Source organism: Schistocerca gregaria, chromosome 5 (assembly GCF_023897955.1).
Source record: "Schistocerca gregaria isolate iqSchGreg1 chromosome 5, iqSchGreg1.2, whole genome shotgun sequence".
Taxonomy (NCBI): Eukaryota; Metazoa; Arthropoda; class Insecta; order Orthoptera; family Acrididae; genus Schistocerca; species Schistocerca gregaria.
In genome coordinates this window covers 200,780,303-200,789,567 of record NC_064924.1, presented here as the reverse complement: position 1 = coordinate 200,789,567, position 9,265 = coordinate 200,780,303, and positions in this window count along the sequence as shown.

Sequence of the window (9,265 nt, the reverse complement as noted above, 5' to 3'; positions counted from 1 at the left end):
GATGATCTGTGGGTTCCGTTCTCCTGCACGAAAGACAGAGGTAACGTCGTTATTAAATATTTTACATTTGTGCAATTTGCTTTACCTTGTTACTGTTGAAAATCAGAATGTGTGTTATTTTTAGTTTGGCTGGAGCCATAGTAATCTTGATTTTTTTAGTGATGTTATCGTCGTTTGACGGTAATAATATTTATTTTTTGTATTGTATAGGCCATTTTCAAGTACAGTAACTTATTTATATGTCAAAAGATATCAGACTGGTATGAAATCCGAAACATATAACGATAAAAATTGTGGCACTCAAATGGCTTGAACATCATTAAAGAAAATATTTATGTGTGTGTTTGTGTAATGCAGGAATGCCGCAATGAATGACGCGGCATTTTCAGGTTGTGAAGGAGCCGAGTGTTGCCGCTGGCCGGAGGGTTGGGGTGGGAAGTCCTGTCAGCCCACGCCCCCGCCTCTGGCTCGCGGCCCGTCCGGGTCGAATACTGTCAACGGCGCTGCCAGCTGTCAGAGCTCTTCTCTCGACGTACGGAGTATAAACTCCTTCCACCCTCTCACTGCCCATCTCCTCCCCACACCTCCCTTTGTCAATCTCGTCTACCTCTTCCAATTCACCTTTCTGTGCACCGACTACTCACTTCCTCTCTCTGTCCAGCTCATACTGCTCCTTCTCTCAGACCCAATGCCCTCCTTCCCCGTCTATTTCCATTTACATCCCGCCCCCTCCCCTGTCAATCACCTCCTCTCCCCTCTCTGACATTTAGCCTTGTTTATTCTTGTTGTGAGCGCAACCTTGATTGCAAATGGAAGTCGCTTAAAATGAATGTGTAAATCTATTGGGATCAAGAGATACTTTCAACTGATGGACATCTTAGGATAGTACACTACTGGCCATTACAATTGCTACACCATGAAGATGACGTGCTACAGACGCGAAATTTAACCGACAGGAAGAAAATGCTGTGATATGCAAATGATAAGCTTTTCAGAGCATTCACACAAGGGCCGGCTGGTGTGGCCGTGCGGTTCTAGGCGCTTCAGTCTGGAACCGCGTGACCACTACGGCCGCAGGTTCGAATCCTGCCTTCGGCATGGATGTGTGTGATGTCCTTAGGTGAGTTAGGTTTAAGTAGTTCTAAGTTCTAGGGGACTGATGACCATAGATGTTAAGTCCAATAGTGCTCAGAGCCATTTGAACTTTTTTTTTTTTTTCACGAGGTTGCCGCCGGTAGCGACACCTACAACGTGCTGACATGAAGAAAGTTTCCAACCGATTTCTCAAACACAAACAGCAGTTGACCGGCGTTGAATGGTGAAACGTTGTTGTGATGCCTCGTGTAAGGAGGAAAAATGCGTGCCATCACGTTTCCGACTTTGATAAAGGTCAGATTATAGCCTAACGCGATTGCGGTTTATCGTATCGCGACATTGCTGCTCGCGTTGGTCGAGATCCAATGACTGTTAGCAGATTATGGAATCGGTGGGTTCAGGAGGGTAATACGGAATGCCGTTCTGGATCCCAATAGCCTCGTAGCACTATCAAGTCGAAATGACAGTCTTCTTTTCTTCATGGCTGTAAAGGATCGTGCAGCCACGTCTCGATCCCTGGGTCAACAGATGGGAACGTTTGCAAGACAACAACCATCTGCAAGAACAGTTCGAGGACGTTTCCAGCAGCATGTACTATCAGCTCGGAGACCATGGCTGCGGTTACCCTTGACGCTGCATCACAGACAGGAGCTCCTACGATGATGTACTCAACGATGAACCTGGGTGCATGAATTGCGAAACGTCATTTTTTCGGATGAATCCAGGTTCTGTTTACAGCATCATGGTCGCATCCATGTTTGGCGACATCGCGGTGAACGCACATTGGAAGCGTGTATTCGTCATTGCCATACTGGCGTATCACCCGGCGTGATGGTATGGGTGCCATTGGTTACACGGCTCGGTCACCTCTTGTTCGCACTGACGGCACTTTGAAAAGTGGACGTTACATTTCAGATGTGTTACGACCCGTAGGTCTACCTTTCATTCGATCCCTGTGAAACCCTACATTTCATCAGGATAATTCACGATCGCATGTTGCAGGTCCTGTACGGGCCTTTCTGGATACAGAAAATGTTCGACTGCTGCCCTGGCCAGCACATTCTCCAGATCGCTCACCAAATGAAAACGTCTGGTCAATGGTGTCCGAGCAACTGACTCGTCACAATACGCCACTCACTACTCTTGATGATCTGTGGTATCGTGTTGAAGCTGCAAGGGCAACTGTACCTGTGCACGCCATCCAAACTCTGTTTGACTCTGTTTGACTCCATGTAAAGGCGTATCAAGGCCGCTATTACGGCCAGAGGCGGCTATTCTGGGTACTAATTTCTCAGGATCTAAGCACCTATGTTGCTTGAAAATTTAAGCACATGTCAGTTCTAGTATAATATATTTGTCCAATGGATATCCGTTTATCATCTGCATTTCTTCTTGGTGTAGCAATTTTATTGGCCAGTAATGTAGCTTCAATGACAGCCTTTTGCATACTTTCAATCAGTGAATCAGTAGGATTACAAAGCTTCAAACGAATCAGATTCCGTCTTAGTATTCTAATATTAAGCTAATAAGCCATAAATACTCGCTTCCTATTTTCTGGAAAACAGACGGCGAGGAATAAAACAAAACATTATATCGCTCTGAACATAAATTTTTTTAAACGTTATTTGCAGGGGTACATAAAGTCTGGGAACACTTTCAGTTATTTATTGCACAAGAACTAAACATTGTACAGATGTCACACATATTGCATTTTGAAGAGAAACTCCGAAAGATTTTCTTTACAAACTTTCGATATGCGAATCATGAGTGACCCGGCAGACGTCAATACGATAATCGAATTCTTGCCATACTTGTAACAGCATGGCATCGTCGACTGTGGAAGTCACTTCCCGTATTCTCTCCCGGAGCTCTGCTGCATCACACTGTAGAGGCGGTACATACACCAGATGTTTAATGTGTCCCCAAATAAAAAAGTCACACGGAGTGTGATCTGGAGATTGTGGGGGCCATTTCATGAAACAGCTCGTTTCGCACCTGAACTCACCATGTTTGCGCCTAGCGCTTACTATCGCCAAATTACGAGACTACGCTGTGGCGGTATACATGAAAAAAAAAAAACTTTCAGGGTTTCTCATCAAAACGACTTATTTATGATATCTGTACAATGTTTAGTTCTTGTGCAATAAAAAATTGAAAGTGTTCCCCGACTTTATAGACACCCTGTAACTGACTGTAAGAAAGAAATCAAAACCTAATACGGGGCAGTACAGAATAAGAGAAAAACATGCGAGCGATGTTTATAGGAGCATGGTGCCAAAATTTGAATATCGTTACAAAGTGTGTGTAGAAGCATCGTGTTAAAATTTGAAACTAATTGGGCAATACCTTTGAGAGATTTGCTAACATCGTTTCCTTTTATACATTATATACATCCTTTTATACATTAAATATCGGTATTAAATATCGGTATAAATCGATCAAGAATTCTTGAGACCTTTACTAATAACATTGCCCTCTTATACAGTATGTCCATACTTCGAAACCACATACACTGGTGTCCAAAATTAAAGCAAAAAAACTAAAATCTTCAAGAGTGCGTTTATTTTGCCACAAAAGAGTATAAACAATATGAAGAATACAGAACGTAAACAACGGCCAAAAGCGGAAATTTTTCCAGAATCCGTCTTTTTGCTACGAAACAGTATAAACAGGTGATGGTAAAGCAGAAACAATATAAAGAGTACAGAACATAAACAACTGCAACATGTATAATGGTAGACAAAGATGCTCTTTGTTTTCACCAGCTTACCGCATTTACACACACATTCTGACAATGCGCTCAGTATTTGGTGTGACTACCTGTGGCAGCAATACACGCCTGACAAACGACGGGGTATGATGTGAATGATCACAACAATTTCATGTTGAAGTAATAACTCCCTTTCTTCCTGCTGAGCTGCTCGTAACGTTTGGAGAGTGGTTGCTGGATGCTGACGCGACGCAACCGGTGCCACTAACGCATCCCAGACATGTTCTATCGGATTCAAATTGAGAGAGCTAGCAGGCCACGCCATGCGTGCAATATCTTCCGTTTCAAGGAAAACAACAACTACCCGTGTTCTGGTCGAGCATTGCCTTCCAGCAATACGAAGTCTACGGCCCACAGCACCTTGCAACAAGCGCACATGAGGTCCCAAAATCTCGTCACAATACCCGACAGCAGATATACCTTGCCGTTTCAATCGTACAGTTTCATGAAGAGGAGTTCGAGTGGTCAACAAAATCCCTGCCCACACTGTTAAGAATCTACCTCGATATCAGTCTCTTTCCACAAGTTTTGGGTATCGAAATCGTATAGCACGCTCCCTCCAGATGGGAATCCGTCGAGAATCACTGTCCAGACCAAAGCGAGACTCATCTGTGAAAAGAAAATAGTCCTACTGTTCGACTGTCCATGAGGCATGTTGACGGCTCCAGTCTAGACGCTCCATTCTGTGAAGACGCGTCAGAAATACACACACAGCAGGTCTGAGACAATAAAGGCCAGTTAGCCGAAGCCTTATGTACACCGTAACCTCTATGCAACACGGCCAGTGGACGCTGCAGCGAGGTGAGATGCCAGTTGTTGTGCAGTACTAAGTTAATACCATCCCGTCGTTCCCTTACAGCAAAATAACGGTCCTCACCTTCTGATGTTAAAAGTGGTCATCCCCCCCTCTGATCTTCCGGATACAGTTACAAAACGATTCACAGTAAGCTATCAGGCCACATCAGTCTGCGAATGTCCTGCTTTCATGTCCCTCCACCGCAGAGAGCGGGGCAGACGTCTTCTTCTCTTTGCCGTACTGCACTGTATATGAATGTGTACACTGCGACTGGGGGATGTGGGACAACACTATCCCGTCTGATAGGTGCCCTGACGTCATTGTTGGCATGGTTAGCGTTGACTAGAATGCCATCGTATGTGCAAATTACGACCGTACGGACATCTGAAGGCAGTTTGTATGGTAATACCGTAAATTAGAAACAGGACGGGGAATAGTGGTTTGTTGCTTTAATTTTGGGCACCAGCGAGTATTAAAAATTAGGTAATCTATGACCGTCCGAACGTTTATTACAGTATCGTGTAAAACTTGGAAATAAACTGCTCAAATTCTTTTCAATATTCTTGGTAACAACGTTAAACAACGACTTGTGTTTACATACTAGCGTAGGTAAGTGGAACTGGCGCTGTACAACACTGTGCATAGACCAGAACACTCTTATTTTAAAACCTTAAGATAAAATCGATTATGAACAGCGTTCAACGAACGTAAGAGGAAATATATTACGAACTTTCGAAAAAAAATAGGGATAAGGTAAATGGCAACAGTAGTGGCAAATACCACAGCAGAAAAAGCACTTTCCATTCTTTTCCGCCTAGTGCATTATACCAACAAACCATCGTACCGACAGAAAAATCTCTGAAGGAGATATGTAATAGGTATCGCAATAGTGTTGGGACACTCTTGTTTCCCTGCACACGTCTACAGGACTGGCGTTATAGACTCACACAAAATGCAGGTAACATCCAGAGACGGCGGGTAACTTGATATATTTTTTGCAATATTCCAAATACGCTTCATATCAAAATAAGCTGTGGGAAAACCTTGCTAAATGAAAATTCCGTTGTCAACAAGTATTAAAATAGTGAGTGAGAATGACTCAGAATTAACGCTTTAATAGTAGGTTAACTGCAAGAAGAGGATTTAAAGCTCTGACATATCAAATACTGAATTTAATGTTGTGTATCGAACAGCTGTGTATATGAAATTTCTTTGTAGTCACTAACGTAAGCAGTTATAATTCCTGTATTGTTTTCTACAATGGGACATCTGAAACTGTACCTACGTATGCAGAACAAATTTACCTTATAAGCAGCGATATTAAATTGCATAAGAAGTGGTGATGAGGAAACACTTTTGAATTTTTAAGTTGACGTTCAGAGTAGGTAATAAATATTCTGCACTGTCTGTGGGAAAGATCCTTTACAAGAAGTTCTGACAAATACAAAAATTTCAGTACTATTGTCTGACAATGCAGTGTTATTACACTGCATGACATAGTAACAAATGATTAAAATGAAGTAGCGTGGTTTTGTATAGGAACAGAAAAGGAAGAAGTTTATGGCACACTTTGACTAGGGATTGACTGATGTGTATTGCTCTGTCACTGTCTGTGATGATATTAGAAAAGGCACACTTTGACTAGGGATCGACTGTTGTGTATTGCTCTGTCACTATCTGTGATAATATTAGAAAAGACTAAGAAGGTAGGAACCGATGCAGTAAATTAACAGCTATGGTTTAGTGTCTCACTGTGTCCTCTGACATTGATTTTCTTACGGTTACGGAATGAGCTGAGATTAGATTACGGTCGAGAGACACTAAAACTGTTTCATCAGGTAGCTTGTTGGGTACTGTGTTGTCATGAGGGACTGACTGCATGTTTGTCATTAACAGCTCTTGTGAATTCATTTTAAAATCTTATCAGGCAACGGTATAAATAAAAAATGAAACCACTAAAACTAAATGACAAATAATTGCACAGTGTCAACGATAGTGTCAATAATTCTTCTGTAAGAATTTGACTTCAGTGAAAGGGTACAGCCCGTTATCACTTCCTTAACGATTGTGCAGAAATCTTCAAGTTTTATTTTCAGTACACTATCGATAAAAATGAAATTGGATAAAGTCCAAGCTTTCAAACCAGCAAAACTAAAAACTGAATACACCGTATGCTTTCAAATGTAAGTCAACAGGTTGTCTTATAGTACGATCGTTTTATTCTGTACATTGGTTCCCCGTAGCAGTTCATAGTGCAGCGCTGTAACGTATTATTTATTACTGATACCACTAAAATTTATTCGCATTTTACATTAATAATTTTGATATTATTATTATTATTATTAGTTTCTCGTTTTTATTCCACCTTTCTGTGAGTTATGTAATGAGTCATTCCACTACTAATTAACTTTGTATTACATCATCTCATAGCACCTAAAGAACTAGAATTAAAACTACAAATTTTCATTATCATTGTTAACTGTTTTCTTTGTGGTTTAGACTGGGCTATTACCATTAGAAGTCTCAAAAAAAATTTAAGAAAACAAGTTACGTGAGTTACTATTCTACATGGCATTAGTCACATATATGAACCAACTAAATTTTAGACTGCCACAATCAGCGTTCTTAAGAATATGTGCATTCTGTACTGCTACAGCGCCATGTAAATCAATTTCGAGACACTCACAAGCGTGACTAGTGATCGCACTGAAAGCCACGTGCATATACCAAGTCACGTCATCAGCAATTTTGTAATTACAGACCTCCATTTGTCAGCACACGTGGCTTGTCACTATTACATTTTCGTTTTCTAATACTCCCCTCTTTTGAACAGAGATAGTGAAGGTCACTACGGTTACATCATAGTTAATTTACATTTTTAGTAACCGGAACGCAAAACAGGTTTTTGTACACGTACATCGTGCGTAACTAATTGCTGTGTGGAAATATTTCAGGTGAGAGTCGTCTTATTAAACAGAAGAGAACCAGTATTCTCCAAGGAACGTTAATGGCATCTTAAAGAATTTATTCAGTCACTACCGTTATTTAAAATTGTGAAAATAATGGACATTTTAAAGTAAGTATGATATACTGCACAGCGTATATTCGCCATATGTCATTAACATTATTCACATCTTTGTCATATAAGAGAACGCAGTACTTTATACCTAACCTTTCCCATATTTTAAAAAAAAATGGTTCAAATAGCTCTGAGCACTATTGGATTTAACTTCTGAGGTCATCAGTCCCCTATAACTTAGAACTACTTAAACCTAACTAACCTAAGGACACCACACACATCCATGCCCGGGTCAGGATTCGAACCCATATTTTAGATTATTCATTTACATCGTAGAATTACCAGGATATTACCTAGCTTCAGGCTGTCTTCTGGTTCTCCGGTAATGTACTCGTACCTTTCGTTATTCCCAGTTTATGGCAGTATGTGTTGTTCTTATTGTCTTCAGTCTCCAGACTGATTCGAAGCAACTCTCCAAGATTATCCAACGTGGGCTACCCTCACTATATCAGCATCACTGTGTCAGTTCACATCCACTTGTACTTGCTTACAGTGGTCATTCCTTGGTGTCCTTCTACATAGGTTACCCCTCCCCCCACAAACACAAACACACGCAGTGCCCTACATTAACGACCTGACTATTCCTTGATGCGTCATAGTAGTGTTCATAGTAGGATATTAAAAACACACCATCAGGCAGTAACTGTAATTTACTTATTACCTCTTATGTGTATTAATAGTTAAAGGTATGCCATTTACATACGTGTAAGTCATTGTCCATTGTGTGGATTACTTTCTGAATATGACTTCTGTCAAATGATACCCCCTCAACACAACACAACCTAACCTAACCTTACCAAGGCGGCGTTGGAAGTTTTCCATAACACGGCATAATGTATTCCCTGCAACATTTCCAACGGTAGTTATCATGCGATGCGTCAACTCAGGAATGATGGCACAATGTGTTCGGAACAGTTCGTGCTTCAGGTAGCCCCAAAGGAAAAAGTCTGCACATGAAAGGTCAGGTGAGCGAGGCGGGCAGAAAATGTCACCAAAACGGGAAATCACTCTACCGGTTAATGTCTGTCGCAAGAAATCCATGCAAATTCTGGCCACCAATCCTGAGTTGAAGGATCGCATCATAACTGCCGTCGGAAATGACCCTGGGAATACGTTACGCCGAGTTATGGAAAGCTTCCAACGCCGCCTAGATGAATGTGTTGTGAAGAGGGGGCGTCATTTAGCAGGAATCTTATTCAAAAATTAATCCACGCAATGGACAATGACTTACACATTAGTCCTGAGAGATTTGTTAGCTTCAAAATGATATGGATACTTCAACTGAAAAATTTAGTATGTTTGAAAGTAGATGGTGTCTTTAGCATGAAACCTGAGAAAGCGAAACACTTCATTTACTTGAAGAGTTCAAGTTGTATGCACATGAATATTTTCCTTTTGAACAAACTTTCAGGAAAAGATAAATCATTAGCTAGCAAAGTTAAAGCTGTTTGCACGAAACCACATCTTTTTGAAGGGAATTTGATAAAACAAAGGTACTCGTATTTCAGTAACTAGTACTACAGAT